This window comes from Scyliorhinus torazame, chromosome 16, assembly GCF_047496885.1.
Source record: "Scyliorhinus torazame isolate Kashiwa2021f chromosome 16, sScyTor2.1, whole genome shotgun sequence".
NCBI classification, from domain to species: Eukaryota; Metazoa; Chordata; class Chondrichthyes; order Carcharhiniformes; family Scyliorhinidae; genus Scyliorhinus; species Scyliorhinus torazame.
In genome coordinates, this window is record NC_092722.1 from 78,781,465 (window position 1) to 78,798,422 (window position 16,958).

The 16,958-nt window shown below is 53.6% G+C and overlaps 1 protein-coding gene across 2 annotated transcripts in view; it reads left to right on the forward strand.

Moving 5' to 3' along the window:
- Positions 1–4,846: 4,846 nt before the first annotated feature.
- Positions 4,847–16,958, forward strand: part of LOC140392892 (epithelial sodium channel subunit alpha-like) — a 145,936-nt gene continuing 133,824 nt past the window's right edge. Inside the window, exon 1 of one of the 2 annotated variants that reach the window (XM_072478655.1) lies at positions 4,847–4,891. The gene's annotated coding sequence lies outside the window, so the exon portion shown is untranslated. Of the gene's footprint in view, positions 4,892–14,389; positions 14,536–16,958 lie in introns of those variants that run through there. The other variant, XM_072478654.1, reaches the window with a different exon arrangement.

Below are 16,958 nucleotides of genomic sequence, written 5' to 3' on the forward strand. Positions count from 1 at the left end.
ACCACCGCAGTCCCGGGAGAACAGGGAGCCCTGCACGCCGCTTACGCTCCCCAACCCCCCCTCCCCGCAGCCCATGTATGACCCGCCACCGGCGCTACTGCTTTGGGTCCCGGCCAACACTCTCCACGGAGAGGAGGGAGTTTTCCGCGTCCCTAACGCCACCCTAACCCCCCGCCCCGCGCCCCACGCCTGACCCGCCGGCGCCACCTACTTGGGCCCCGAACACCGCTGTCCCCGGTGAGGGAGCTCCGCGCGGTCCCTAGCGCTCGCGGGTCCCACGCCTGACCCGCCGGCGGCGCCGACTTGGGCCCCGACCACTGCTGTCCCCGGTGAGGGAGCTCCGAGCGGTCCTTGCGCTCACGGCCCCCACGCCTGACCCGCCGGCGCCGCCGACTTGGGCCCCGACCACCGCTGTCCCCGGTGAGGGAGCTCCGCGCGGGTCCTAGCGCTCGCTGTCCTAGCGCTCGCGGTGAGGGAGCTCCGCGCGAGGTCCTAGCGCTCGCGGTCCTAGCGCTCCCCAGCCCCCCAGCACCATGTGCGACCCGCAGGCGCCGCCATTTTGGGTCCCGACCACCACGAGGGGAGGAGGGGCGCCGATGTGCGACCCGCAGACGCCGCCATTTTGGGTCCCGGCCACCACGAGGGGAGGAGGGGCGCCGCCATCTTGGACCGCCCCAGACCTGTACGACGCATGGGGGCGGCCATTTTGTCCACCCCCGCCGCCATCTTGTGACCCCCCAGCCACGTGCGATGTATGGGGGGCGGCCATTTTGTTCATCCCCGACGCCATCTTGGACGGCAACAACGGACCCCACTCCACTACTACAACCACGGCTCGCTTCGGTTACGCTCGATCAGGCTCGGACCCGGACACTCCAGACGACGACGACAACGGTCCTAATAAACGGCCACGAGACGCCATGCCTAGTCGACTCCGGGAGCACGGAAAGCTTTATACACCCCCGACACGGTAAGACGCTGTTCCTTGACCACCTATCCCAGCGCACAAAAGATTTGCCTAGCTGCAGGATCCCACTCCGTACAGATCCAGGGATTCTGCATAGTTACCCTTACAGTGCAGGGGGAGGGAGTTCAAAAACTACAAACTAAACGTCCTTCCCCAACTCTGTGCCCCCACCTTGCTGGGATTAGATTTCCAATGTAATCTACAGAGCCTTACGTTCAAATTCGGCGGCCCCATACCCCCACTCACTATCTGCGGCCTCGCAACCCTCAAAGTGCAACCCCCCGTCCTTGTTTGCGAACCTCACCCCGGATTGCAAACCCGTCGCCACTAGGAGCTGACGGTACAGCGCCCAGGACCGGACCTTCATTCGGTCCGAAGTCCAGCGGCTACTAAAGGAGGGCATAATCCAGGCCAGCAATAGTCCCTGGAGAGCGCAGGTGGTAGTAGTGAAGACAGGGGAGAAACAAAGGATGGTCATTGACTATAACCAGACCATCAACAGGTACACACAACTAGACGCGTACCCTCTCCCCCGCATATCCGACATGGTCAATCGGATTGCCCAATATAAAGTCTTCTCCACCGTGGACCTCAAGTCCGCCTACCATCAGCTCCCCATCCGCCCAAGTGACCGCAAGTACACAGCCTTCGAGCAGACGGGCGATTATACCATTTCCTACGGGTCCCTTTTGGCGTCACAAACGGGGTCTTGGTCTTCCAACGGGAGATGGACCGAATGGTTGATCAACATGGGTTGCAGACCACGTTCCCATATCTCGACAATGTAACCATCTGCGGCCACGATCAGCAGGACCACGGCGCCAACCTCTAAAAATTCCTCCAGACCGCCAAAGCCTTGAACCTCACGTACAACGAGGACAATTGCGTTTTTAGCACCGACCGGCTAGCCATTCTGGGCTACATAGTACGCAATGGGATAATAGGCCCCGACCCCGAACGTATGTGCGCACTCATGGAATTTCCCCTCCCGCACTGCCCAAAAGCCCTGAAACGCTGCCTGGGGTTCTTTTCGTACTACGCCCAGTGGGTCCCCCAGTACGCAGACAAGGCCCGCCCCCTAATACAGACCACGACCTTCCCTCTGTCGACAGAGGCTTGCCAGGCCTTCAGCCGCATCAAAGCGGATATCGCAAAGGCCACGATGCGCGCCACCGACGAGTCCCTCCCCTTCCAGGTCGAGAGCGACGCCTCCGATGTAGCTCTAGCGGCCACCCTTAACCAAGAGGGCAGACCCGTGGCCTTTTTCTCCCGGACCCTCCACGCCTCAGAAATCCGCCACTCCTCAGTAGAAAAGGAAGCCCAAGCCATAGTGGAAGCTGTGCGACATTGGAGGCATTACCTGGCCGGCAGGAGATTCACTCTCCTCACTGACCAACGGTCGGTAGCCTTCATGTTCGATAATGCACTGGGGGCAAAATCAAAAACGATAAGATCTTAAGGTGGAGGATCGAGGTCTCCACCTTCAACTACGAGATCTTGTATCGTCCCGGAAAGCTGAACGAGCCGTCCGATGCCCTATCGCGCGGCACATGTGCCAACGCACAAATTAACCGCCTCCAAACCCTCCACGAAGACCTCTGCCACCCGGGGGTCACTGGGTTTTACCACTTCATCAAGTCCCGCAATCTCCCATACTCTTTAGAGGAGGTCCGTACAGTCACGAGGGACTGCCACATCTGCGCGGAATGCAAGCCGCATTTTTTCAGGCCAGATGGAGCGCACCTGATTAAGGCTTCCCGCCCCTTCGAGCGCCTCAGTCTCGATTTCAAAGGGCCCCTCCCCTCCACTGACCGCAACGCATATTTTCTTAACGTAGTGGACGAATACTCCCGCTTCCCTTTTGCCATTCCCTGCTCTGACATGACCGCGGCCACAGTCATTAAAGCCCTGAACAGCATCTTCACACTGTTCGGTTACCCCGCATACGTCCACAGCGACAGGGGGTCCTCTTTCATGAGTGACGAGCTGCGCCAGTTCCTGCTCAGCAAGGGCATAGCCTCAAGCAGGACGACCAGCTACAACCCCCGGGGGAACGGGCAAGTAGAAAGGGAGAACGGCACGGTCTGGAAGGCCGTCCTACTGGCCCTACGGTCCAGGGACCTCCCAGTTTCAAGGTGGCAGGAGGTCCTCCCGGACGCTCTCCATTCCATCCGGTCGTTATTATGTACGAGCACTAATCAAACGCCGCATGAGCGTCTCCTTGTCTTCCCTAGGAGGTCCTCCTCTGGAACGTCGCTGCCAACCTGGCTGGCGGCCCCAGGACCCATCCTGCTCCGAAAGCATGTGCGGGCACATAAGGCGGACCCGTTGGTCGAAAGGGTTCACCTCCTCCACGCGAACCCCCAGTATGCCTACGTGGAGTACCCCGACGGCCGACAGGACACGGTCTCCCTGCCGGATCTGGCGCCCGCCGGCAACACGCACACCCCCCCCGACACCATAAACCCAACCGCCCCCCTTCCTGCCACCGCCGCACCCCGCGACCGCCCCCTTCCCAGGAGGATCGGTCCCCCTCCCCTTTGCACCGACAGCTGAAACCGTACGGCTCCTGGAGGCGACAACGCTGGTACAAGCACCACCACCACCGCCGGGGCCGAGGCGATCGACACGGACGACCAGACCGCCCGCCCGACTCGTGGCGTCGATGTAAAACAAATATGGACTGTTCACAAGAACATTTTGCTTTTCTTCCTATTCCCTCTGTAAATAGTTGCAACAGGACGAAATTGTCCAATACTGTATTGCCATGTGAATGTTTTATCCTCCCAGGACCAGCCCTGTAAACCCTTACCACCATACGAAGCATCACCCCGCCGGGTTCATTTTTGACAAGGGGTGAATGTGGTAGTATGTATTGGGGGTCATGTGGGACTGGAAGCCCTAATGTCATTGGCTGACAGATCCCGGGTCCTGGTTGGCCGTTGACCTCAAGCTCCGCCCTGAAGGCGGAGTATAAGAAGCCGGAGTCTTCCCCCGCAGGCCAGTTTACTATCGAGCTGCGGGGGAACAGACACGCTTAATAAAGCCTCATCGACTTCACTCTATTCGTCTCATGGAGTCTTTGTGCGCTACACCAGGTATGACTCAAACCAGCGGAGAGTCTTCCCCCTGATTCCCATTGACTCCAGTTTAGCTGGGGCTCCTTGTTGCCATACACGGTCAAAGGCATGTCAACTGATGACAAGGGCAGCCCCTCACCTCTGGCATTCGGCTCTTTTGTTCATGTTTGAACCAATGTAATGAGGTGAGGTGCTGAAGTACAGGTAGATAGATAGAATCTATTTCTCGTTATGGGTGAGAGGGTTAATCCCCCCCCCCCTCCGATAGGGGAAGGGGCTGCCTGGTGTGTGTAACTGGGAGGGGGTGGGTGAGAGGGTTAATTCCCCCCCCCCTCCGATAGGGGAAGGGGCTGCCTGGTGTGTGTAACTGGGAGGGGGTGGGTGAGAGGGTTAATCCCCCTCCCTCCGATAGGGGAAGGGGCTGCCTGGTGTGTGTAACTGGGGGAGCGGGGGGGGGGGGGGGGGGGGGGGGGTAAGAGGGTAATCCCCCCATCTCTCTAATAGAGAAATGGGCTGTTCAGTACGTGTAACTGGGAGGAGGGTTGCTGGGTTTCAGAGGGTTAATGTTGTTCTCAGTGATTAGCGACCTTGCCCTGGGTTCTGGAACTTTCCACGCTCCATGAGGCATGTATTAAACCACTGACATCATTGAGAGAGAACATTACCACTCGCTTTCTGAGCAGTCTGCCTTTTGAAGATCTTATCACAGTCACCATCGTGATAAACACAATCACGTCCGGATGTCGTTAACTGTGCGAGTTCCCAAGTCAGCTCGCTTGGTCACTCTCTGCCTTCATTCCTCACTGACGACCCGCCGGGGGCCTGGAGAACACCCTCCTCTCAGGTCAGCACTGGGACCTCCCTCCCCCCCCCCCCCCCCAAATGACCGGCACCACCACACCCCCACCCCTCCACACCTCCCCGGACTGGCCCTTCACTGACCTCCTGTTCCTACCTGACCCACCGCCCGAGCCCAATGCCCCCACCCCCCGCAGTGTGGAGACCCCAGCCCCCAGCTCGCAATCTCCACACTGGCATCACCAACACACACAACTGTTTGTGGGGTCTACCCGCCACAATTCCACCAGTCCTTCAGGTCAAAAGACCCCAACACATAGAGAGAAAGAAAGAGGGACAAAGGGAGACAGGGAGAGAGAGGGACAGAGAGACAGAGAAAGAAAGACAGAGAGACAAAGAGAGAGAGAAAGAGGGACAGAGATAGACACAAAAAGAGAGACAGAAAGAGAGAGGCAGAGAGAGAGAGAGACAGAAAGAGAGTCATTGAGTGCAAGAGATAAACAGAGAGCGAGACAGACAGATGGACAGAGAGAGGGGCAGAGTTATGGAGAGACAGAGGGAGAGATAGAGAGACAGACAGAGAGAGACGGACACAGAGATGAATAGAGAGACGGAGAGAGAGACAGAAACCGTCAGAGTGAGAGACACAGAGACAGTGAGAGGCAGAGAGAAAGAGAGAGACAGACAGGGAGAGAGAAAGAGAGGAAAAGAAGGGACAGAGACAGAGGGCAAGAGAGACAGAGAGAGAGACACAGAGAGAGAGCGAGAGAGACACAGAGACAGAGCGAGAGAGCGAGAGAGAGTTACAGAGATTGACAGAGGCAGAGTGACAGAGAAAGAGAGACAGCGAGAGACAGAGCGATAGAGAGAGACAGAGATGGAAAGAGAGAGACAGACAGAGAGAGAGAGAAAGAGCGGGAAAGTGAGAAACAAAGACAGAGGGATAGAGAGAAAGAGAGAGAGAAAGAGATGCGTGGTAGTCACCACTGATGTATATATTGTATATATAGGATGTTGATATAGGTGCTTTACGGTAAGGCCCCTGTACTACAGGTACGGGCGTAGATCCCTGCCTGCTGGTTCCGCCCAGTAGACGGAGTATAAATATGTGTGCTCCCAGTACAGCAGCCATTTCGTCAGCTGCTGCAGGAGGCCACACACCTCAGTGTAATAAAGCCTCGATTACATCCTACTCTCATCTTTGTGTAATTGATCGTGCATCAATTTATTACACAGAGATTTTTCAGAGATGGATCTCCGCATCAGGCCGGATCGCCTGCAGCTGGATCCGCAAGCAGACCACGCCAAAAAGGAATTTGAACATTGGCTAGCCTGTTTTGAAGCGTACATCGGGTCTGCGCCAGACCCAATCCCAGAAGCCCCAGATCCTTTACACGCGGCTGAGCTCCGATATCTTTCCACTTGTTCAGGACGCGCCGACCTACGCAGAGGCCCTGGCGCTACTGAAGGAAAACTACACTCAGCGGACTAACATATTCTACGCCAGGCACCTCCCCTCCACGCGGCGTCAACTTCCCGGTGAGTCGATGGAAGATTTCTGGCGCCCTGCTCCCCCTAGTTAGAGACTGTGACTGTCAGGCCGTTTCGGCCACGGAACACTCGAATTTGCTAATGAGAGACGTGTTCGTTACGGGCATAGGGTCTGACTACATCCGCCAGCACCTCTTAGAGGGGGCCACGCTCGACCTCGCGGCGACCAACAAACAAGCGCTTTCACTTACGGTCACATCACGCAACATTCAGGCCTATGCCCCCGACCGCGCGGCCCACCCCCCCTGTGCATCGTGGACTCCGCAGACTGCCGCCCCATAATGGACCCCATCAGCGACCGCCCTTAGCCAATCCCATGCCTGTGCCGCGCGGCAGCCAACCAACCCCGGGGGGCCCAAATGCTACTTCTGTGGGCAGTCAAAACACCCCCGGCAGCCTGCCCGGCGCGGAGCGCCCTCTGCAAGGCCTGTGGCAAGAAGGGACATTTCGCTGCAGTGTGCCAGGCCCGCTCAATCGCCGCTATTGTCCCGGCACCACCCACGTGCAGCCAGTGCGCGCCGCCATCTTCCCCTCCTAGGACCACGTGCGGCCAGTGGACGCCGTCATCTTGACCAACTCACAACACGTGCGGCCCGTGGGCGCTGCCATCTTGTTATCCCATGTTCTCGGGGGTGTGTTTGCTAGTGCAGTTGGGGAGGGTTTAAACTAATGTGGCAGGGGGATGGGAACCGATGTAGGAAGTCAGTGGGGACAGAAACAAAAGGCAGGAAGGGAGAGTGTGTAAAGCATGACCAAAGAAAGCAGGGCAGAGAGCAAGGAAAGTCTACATTAAACTGCATTTATTTCAAAGCAAGGGGCCTGACGGGCAAAGCGGATGAACTCAGGGCATGGATGGGCACATGGGACTGGGATATTATAGCTATGACTGAAACATGGCTAAGGGAGGGGCAGGACTGGCAGCTCAATGTTCCGGGGTACAGATGCTATAGAAAGGATAGAACAGGAGGTAAGAGAGGAGGGGGAGTGGCGTTTTTGATTCGGGAGAACATCACGGCAGTACTTAGAGGGGATATATCCGAGGGTTCGCCCACTGAGTCTATATGGGTGGAACTGAAAAATAAGAAGGGAGAGATCACCTTGATAGGACTGTACTACAGGCCCCCAAATAGTCAGTGGGAAATTGAGGAGCAAATATGTAAGGAGATTACAGATAGCTGCAAGAAAAATAGGGTGGTAATAGTAGGGGACTTTAACTTTCCCAACATTGACTGGGACAGCCATAGCATTAGGGTCTTGGATGGAGGGAAATGTGTTGAGTGTATTCAGGAGGGATTTCTCATTCAGTATGTGGATGGACCGACTAGAGAGGGGGCAAAACTTGACCTCGTCTTGGGAAATAAGGAAGGGCAAGTGACAGAAGTGTTAGTGAGGGATCACTTTGGGACAAGTGACCATAACTCCATTAGTTTTAAGATAGCTATGGAGAATGATAGGTCTGGCCCAAGAGTTAAAATTCTTAATTGGGGCAAGGCCAATTTTGATGGTATCAGACAGGAACTTTCAGAGGTAGATTGGGGGAGACTGTTGGCAGGCAAAGGGACAGCTGGTAAATGGGAGGCTTTTAAAAATGTGTTAACCAGGGTTCAGGGTAAGCACATTCCCTTTAGAGTGAAGGGCAAGGCTGGTAGAAGTAGGGAACCCTGGATGACTCGAGATATTGAGACTCTGGTCAAAAAGAAGAAGGAGGCATATGACGTACATAAACAACTGGGATCAAGTGGATCCCTTGAAGAGTATAGAGATTGTCGAAATAGAGTTAAGAGGGAAATCAGGAAGCAAAAAGGGGACATGAAATTGCTTTGGCAAATAATGCAAAGGAGAATCCAAAGAGCTTCTACAGATACACAAAGGGAAAAAGAGTAACTAGGGACAGAGTAGGGCCTCTTAAGGATCAACAAGGACATCTATGTGCAGAGCCACAAGAGTTGGGTGAGATCCTGAATGAATATTTCTCATCGGTATTCACGGTGGAGAAAGGCATGGATGTTAGGAAACTAAGGGAAATAAATAGTGATGTCTTGAGAAGTGTGCATATTACAGAGGAGGAGGTGCTGGAAGTCTTAAAGCGCATCAAGGTAGATAAATCCCCGGGACCTGATGAAATGTATCCCAGGATGTTGTGGGAGGCTAGGGAGGAAATTGCGGGTCCCCTAACAGAGATATTTGAATCATCGGCAGCCACAGGTGAGGTGCCTGAAGATTGGAGAGTGGCGAATGTTGTGCCCTTGTTTAAGAAGGGCAGCAGGGAAAAGCCTGGGAACTACAGACCGGTGAGCCTAACGTCTGTAGTAGGTAAGTTGCTAGAAGGTATTCTGAGAGACAGGATCTACAAGCATTTAGAGAGGCAAGGACTGATTCGGGGCAGTTAGCATGGCTTTGTGCGTGGAAAATCAAGTCTCACAAATTTGATTGAGTTTTTTGAGGGGGTGACCAAGAAGGTAGATGAGGGCAGTGCAGTAAACGTTGTCTACATGGACTTTAGCAAAGCCTTTGACAAGGTACCGCATGGTAGGTTGTTGCAGAAGGTTAAAGCTCACGGGATCCAGGGTGAGGTTGCCAATTGGATTCAAAATTGGCTGGACGACAGAAGACAGAGGGTGGTTGTAGAGGGTTGTTTTTCAAACTGGAGGCCTGTGACCAGTGGTGTGCCTCAGGGATCGGTGCTGGGTCCACTGTTATTTCTGATTTATATTAATGATTTGGATGAGAATTTAGGAGGCATGGTTAGTAAGTTTGCAGATGATACCAAGATTGGTGGCACAGTGGATAGTGAAGAAGGTTATCTAGGATTGCAACGGGATCTTGATCAATTAGGCCAGTGGGCCGACGAATGGCAGATGGAGTTTAATTTAGATAAATGTGAGGTGATGCATTTTGGCAGATCGAATCAGGCCAGGACCTACTCAGTTAATGGCATGGCGTTGGGGAGAGTTATAGAACAAAGAGATCTAGGAGTACAGGTTCATAGCTCCTTGAAGGTGGAGTCGCAGGTGGACAGGGTGGTGAAGAAGGCATTCGGCATGCTTGGTTTCATTGGTCAGAACATTGAATACAGGAGTTGGGATGTCTTGTTGAAGTTGTACAAGACATTGGTACGGCCACACTTGGAATACTGTGTGCAGTTCTGGTCACCCTATTATAGAAAGGATATTATTAAACTAGAAAGAGTGCAGAAAAGATTTACTAGGATGTTACCGGGACTTGATGGTTTGAGTTATAAGGAGAGGCTGGATAGACTGGGACTTTTTTCCCTGGAGCGTAGGAGGCTTAGGGGTGATCTTATAGAGGTCTATAAAATAATGAGGGGCATAGATAAGGTAGATAGTCAACATCTTTTCCCAAAGGTAGGGGAGTCTAAAACTAGAGGGCATAGGTTTAAGGTGAGAGGGGAGAGATTCAGAAGGGCCCAGAGGGGCAATTTCTTCACTCAGAGGGTAGTGAGTGTCTGGAATGGGCTGCCAGAGGTAGTAGTAGAGGCGGGTACAATTGTGTCTTTTAAAAAGCATTTAGATAGTTACATGGGTAAGATGGGTATAGAGGGTTATGGGCCAAGTGCGGGCAACTTGGACTAGCTTAATGGTAAAAACTGGGCGGCATGGACTGGTTGGGCCGAAGGGCCTGTTTCCATGCTTTAAACGTCTATGATTCTATGACCAACGGGTGCCGCCATCTTGCTTCCCCCATTACACGTGTGGCCCGTGGGCGCCGTCATCTTACCCGACTCAGGACCCATGCCCGTCGGGCACCTCATCCGGCCGCTATTCGCCTGCACCCGCCAACGACCAGCTGCGTCTCGCCTCGGTCACGACAGACCAGTCTCGACCACACAACCTCGCGACTGCTTCAACTAGTGAAGGTCAAGGGCACGATATCTCCTGCCTGCTGGATTCCGGGAGCACTGAGAGCTTCATTCACCCCGATACGGTAAGGCGCTGCTCCCTCGCGGTACACCCTGCTAACCAGAGAATCTCCCTAGCCTCCGGGTCCCACTCCGTGGCGATCCGGGGGTACTGCATCGCCACCCTCACCGTCCAGGGTGTAGAGTTCAGCGGCTTCCACCTCTACGTCCTCCCCAACCTCTGCGCTGCCTTGTTACTCGGCCTGGACTTCCAGTGTAACCTCCAGAGCCTAACCTTGAAATTCGGCGGGCCCCTACCACCCCTCACCGTATGCGTTCTCACGACCCTTAAGGTCGACCCGCCTTCTCTGTTTGCAAACCACACCCCGGATTGCAAACCCGTCGCCACTAGGAGCAAACGGTACAGCGCCCAGGACAGGACCTTCATCAGGTCGGAGGTCCAGCGGCTGCTGCGGGAAGGTATTATCGAGGCCAGCAACAGCCCCTGGAGAGCCCAAGTGGTAGTGGTGTAAACCGGGGAGAAAAACAGGATGGTCGTTGACTACAGTCAGACCATCAATCGGAACACGCAGCTCGACGCGTACCCCCTCCCACGGATATCTGACATGGTCAATCAGATTGCACAGTACCGGGTCTTCTCAATGATAGACCTCAAATCCGCCTACCACCAGCTCCCCATCCGCAAAGCGGACCGCCCATACACTGCCTTCGAGGCAGACGGCCGGCTATACCACTTTCTTAGGGTTCCCTTCGGCGTCACCAACGGGGTCTCGGTCTTCCAACGGGAGATAGACCGAATGGTTGACCAGTACGGGCTGCGGGCCACTTTCCCGTACCTGGACAACATCACCATCTGCGGCCATGACCAGCAGGACCACAACGCTAACCTTTCCAAATTCCTCCACACTGCCAAACTCCTCAACCTCATGTATAACAAGGAGAAGTGCGTGTTCAGCCCGAACCGCTTAGCCATCCTCGGCTATGTGGTCCAGAATGGAGTTCTGGGGCCCGATCGCATGCACCCCCTCATGGAACTCCCCCTCCCCCACTTCCCCAAAGCCCTCAAACGATGCCTGGGGTTCTTTTCGTATTACGCCCAGTGGGTCCCTAACTATGCGGACAAGGCCCGCCCACTCATTTAATCCACTGGTTTTCCTCTGATGGCCGAGACTCACCAGGCCTTCAACCGTATCAAGGCCGACATCGCCAAGGCCACGATGCACGCGGTCGACGAGATGCTCCCGTTCCAAGTCGAGAGCGATGCACCAGATGTCGCTCTGGCCGCCACCCTCACCAGGAAGGCAGGCCCGTGGCATTCTTTTTCCGCACCCTCCATGCCTCCAAAATTCGGCATCCCTCGAAAAAGAGGCCCAGGCTATCGTTGAGGCTGTGCGACATTGGAGGCATTACCTGGCCGGCAGGAGATTCACTCTCCTCACTGACCAACGGTCGGTTGCCTTCATGTTCAACAACACACAGCGGGGCAAGATCAAAAATGATAAAATCTTGAGGTGGAGGATCGAGCTCTCCACCTACAACTACGAGATTTTGTATCGCCCCGGTAAGCTCAATGAACCCCCCGATGCCCTATCCAGAGGTACATGTGCCAGCGCACAAGTGGACCGACTCCGGACCCCGCACGACAACCTCTGTCACCCAGGGGTCACACGTTTTTACCATTTCATCAAGGCCCGCAACCTGCCCTACTCCGTCGAGGAAGTCAGGGCGATCACCAGAGACCGTGCATGCCTGGTGAACTTCAAAGGGCCCCTCCCCTCCACCGACTGCAACACGTACTTTCTCAGTGTGGTCGATGAATGTTGCCGATTCACCTTTGCCGTCCCATGCCCCGATATGACGTCTGCCACCGTGATCAAAGCCCTCAACACCATCTTTGCTCTGTTCGGTTTCCCCGCCTACGTCCACAGCGACCGGGGATCCTCATTTATGAGCGATGAGCTGCGCCAGTACCTGCTCAACAGGGGTATTGCCTCGAGCAGGACGACCAGCTACAACCCCCGGGGAAACGGGCAGGTGGAGAGGGAGAATGGGACGGTCTGGAAGGCCGTCCAGCTGGCCCTACGGTCCAGAAATCTCCCGGCCTCCCGCTGGCAAGAGGTCCTCCCCGACGCCCTTCACTCCATTCGGTCGCTCCTGTGCACGGCGACTAACGAAACCCCCCATGAACGTCTCTTTGCCTTCCCTAGGAAGTCCACCTCCGGAGTTTCACTCCCGACATGGCTGGCAGCTCCAGGACCTGTTCTCCTCCGTAGACACGTTCGACTCCACAAGGCGGACCCGTTGGTTGAGAGGGTACAGCTACTTCACGCTAACCCGCAGTGCGCCTACGTAGCGAATCCCGATGGCCGCCAAGACACAGTCTCCCTCAGGGACCTGGCACCAGCTGGTTCCACACATAACCCCCCACCCCTGCCCGGCGCCAGCCTCCCCTCCCCCGGCGCATCCCACCGCAGCCCCAGCTCCGGGACAATCCGTCCTCCCCTTGCTCCCACCCGGGGATGAAGAGGATTTCGACACGCTCCCGGAGTCACCGAAGACCAAGCTGCCGTCGGAGTCACCACCAGCACTGCGGCGCTCTCAATGACAGATCAAGGCACCGGACCGCCTGAATTTGTAATATTATCTGTACTTTTAAAACACAACTTTCTGTACATAGTTCTCCACCACCCCCGCAGGACTCATTTTTTTTAACAGGAGGTGAATGTGGTAGTCACCACTGATGTATATATTGTATATAGGATGTTGATATAGGTGCTTTACAGTAAGGCCCCTGTACTACAGGTACGGGGGTAGATCCCTGCCTGCCGGTTCCGCCCAGTAGACGGAGTATAAATATGTGTGCTCCCAGTACAGCAGCCATTTCGCCAGCTGCTGTAGGAGGCCACACATCTCAGTGTAATAAAGCCTCGATTACATCCTACTCTCGTCTTTGTGTAATTGATCGTGCATCAAGATGGAAAGGGAGAAACAGACAGAGAGAGAGAGAGAGAGAGACAGAGCAAGAGGAAGAAGGACAGAGAGAGGAGAGGGAGGGAGAGAACGGCTCTTGAAGACTGGAACTGTCTCTGTCACTCTCTCCCCCTCTGTCTCTCTATATCTGTCTCTCTCTTTCTCTATCTCTCTCTCTCATTGTGTGTCTCTCTCCCTCTCTCTTTGTGTGTGTGTGTCTCTCCCTCTCTCTTTCCCTCTCTCTCCTGGAGCTGAAGTTCAGTCTGGTCCAAACTGGTTCGATTTCAGATCCTTAAACGCAACCAGGTGAAAAAACCAGATCGAAATCAGAATAACGCAGGAAAGGTGCAGGTGAGTGTCAACAGAGAATGGAGGAAAGAGTGAGAGAGAGAGAGAGAAACAGAGGGAGAGAGAGACAGAGAGGGAAAGAGAGAGACAGAGAGAGAGAGAGAGAGAGAGACACAGAGAGAGACAGAGGGAGAGAGAGAAATAGAGAGAGAGAAACAGAGAGAGAGAGACTGAGGGAGGGAGAGAAACAGAGAGAGTGTGGAGAAAATGAGAGAAAGAGGGCCAGAGAGAGAGAGAGAGAGAAGCAGAAAGAGGGAGAGAAGGCCTCTTGAAAATAACTTTCTAGTGTAGAGACCTGGGTTAGTGACATGGCTGGGTTTCTCAGTCTCGAGAAAATAAAGTTCACCTTAAGAGAGTCAATGATCGGGTTCACCCTGAGGTGGCAGCCTTTCGTCAACTTTCTCGGGGAAAATTTAAATGTCAGCAGAATGCCAAAGCGGGGGACGGGGGGAGGGCCGGATTTGTTGTGTTATTGTTGGGGGGTGCGGAGATTGGGGTGGGGGTGGAAATGTTTATTGTGCCATGTTTATGTCGCTGTTATTGTTATTATTATAAAAATTGCAAATACCCCTAATAAAAATATTTTTTTAAAAAGACTAACTTTCTCTCTCTCTGTCTCTCTCTGTCTCTCCCTCTCTATTTCTCTCTCCTTCTGTCTCTCTTTCTCTCTGATTCTCTCTCTCTGCCTCCCTCTCTCTCTATGTCTCTGTTTATCTCTCTGTCTACCTATCTCTCTCTGTCTCGCTCTCTGTCTCGCTCTCTGTCTCTGTCTCTCTCTCTGCCTCTGTGCATGTGTGTGTGTGTGTCTCTCTCCCTCTCTCTTTCCCTCTCTCTCCTGGAGCTGAAGTTCAGTCTGGTCCAAACTGGTTCGGTTTCAGATCCTTAAACGCAAACAGGTGAAAAAACCAGATCAAAATCAGAATAACGCAGGAAAGGTGCAGGTGAGTGTCAACAGAGAATGGAGGAAAGAGTGAGAGAGAGAGACAGAGAGAGAGCAAGAATGAGACAGAGAGAGAGACGCAGATAGAGAGAGACAGAGAGTTACACCTAGAGAGACTGACAGAGACACAGAGAGACAGAGTGTGAGACAGACAGATACAGAAAGACAGAGCAAGAGAGACAAAGAGAGAGCGAGATAGGGAGAGGGAGACAGAGTGAGAGAACGAGAGAGACAGAGAGATAGAGAGACAGAGGGAGAGAGACAATGAAACAGAGAGAGAGAGACAAACGGAGAGAGACAGACAGACAGAAACACAGAGACAGAGAGAGACAGAAAGACAGACAGAAAGAGAAAGAGAGACAGAGTGTGAGACAGATAGACAGAGAAAGACAGAACGAAAGAGACAAAGAGGGCAAAATAGAAAGAGGGAGACAGAGTGAGAGAACGACAGAGACAGAGCGAGACAAAGAGGGAGTGAGATAGAGGGAGACAGAGTGAGAGAGCAACAGAGACAGAGACACAGAGACAGAGAAACAGAGACAGAGAGAGAGAGACAGAGACAGAGAAAGAGAGAGAGAGAGAGAGAGACACACAGAGAGAGAGACAGACAGAGACACAGAGACAGAGACAGAGACATAGAGAAACAGAGACAGAGAGAGACAGAGAGACAGACAGACAGAGACAGAGACACAGAGACAGAGAGGGAGAGAGAGACCGAGAAACAGAAAAACAGAGACAGAGAGAGAGAGAGACAGAGAAACAGAGACAGAGAGAGACAGAGAGAGAGAGAGAGTGACAGACAGACAGAGACACAGACACAGACACAGAGAAACAGGGACAGAGAAAGAGACACAGAGACAGAGAAACAGAGACAGAGCCACAGAGAAACAGAGACAGAGAGAGAGAGAGAGACAGAGAGAGAGAGAGAGACAGACAGACAGACAGAGACACAGAGACAGAGACACAGAGACAGAGAGAGAGAGAGAGACAGACAGACAGACAGAGACACAGACACAGACACAGAGAAACAGGGACAGAGAAACAGAGAAAGAGACACAGAGACAGAGAAACAGAGACAGAGACACAGACAGACACACAGAGAAACAGAGACACAGAGAAACAGAGACACAGACACAGACAGAGAAACAGAGACACAGAGAAACAGAGTCACAGACACAGACAGAGACAGAGACAGACACAGAGACATAGAAACAGAGACACAGACAGAGACACAGACAGAGACAGAGAAACAGACATAGGCACAGACAGAGACACAGACAGAGACAGAGAAACAGACAGAGGCACAGACAGAAACACAGACAGAGAAACAGAGACAGAGACACAGAGACAGAGAACCGGAAACACAGACAGAGACACAGACAGAGACACAGAGACAGAGAAACGGAGACTCAGACAGAGACAGAGAGAGAGAGACACAGAGACAGAGACACAGAGACAGAGAAACAGAGACAGAGAAACAGAGACAGAGACACAGACAGAAACACAGAGAAACAGAGACACAGAGAAACAGCGACAGGGACAGAGACAGAGACCGAGACACAGAGACAGAGACACAGAGCCAGAGACACAGAGACACAGACAAAGACAGAGACAGAGAAACAGAGGCACAGAGACAGAGACACAGACAGAGACACAGTGAAACAGAGACACAGACAGAGACACAGAGACAGAGAAACAGAGACACAGACAGAGACACAGAGACAGAGACACGGGGGCACAGACAGAGACAGAGACACAGACAGCGAAAAAGAGAAACGGAGACACAGACAGAGACACAGAGAGAGAGACAGAGACACAGGCAGAGACACAGAGAGAGAGACAGAGACAGAGAAACAGAGACAGAGAAATGGAGACACAGACAGAGACAAAGACAGAGACACAGAGAGAGAGACAGAGACAGAGACACAGAGACAGAGGCAGCGAAACGGAGACACAGACAGAGACACAGACAGAGACACAGAGAGAGAGACAGAGACAGAGACACAGAGACACAGACAGAGACACAGAGACAGAGAAACAGAGACAGAGAGAGACAGGGAGAGAGAGAGAGAGAGAGACAGACAGACAGAGACAGAGACACAGACACAGAGAAACAGGGACAGAGAAACAGAGAAAGAGACACAGAGACAGAGAAACAGAGACAGAGAAACAGAGACAGAGAGAGAGAGAGACAGAGAGAGAGAGAGAGAGACAGAGAGAGAGACAGAGAGAGACAGACAGACAGAGACACAGAGACAGAGCCACAGAGAAACAGAGACAGAGAGAGAGAGAGACAGAGAGAGAGAGAGAGAGAGAGAGAGACAGACAGACAGACAGAGACACAGAGACAGAGACACAGAGACTGACAGACAGAGACACAGAGACAGAGAAACAGAGACAGAGAGAGAGAGAGACAGACAGACA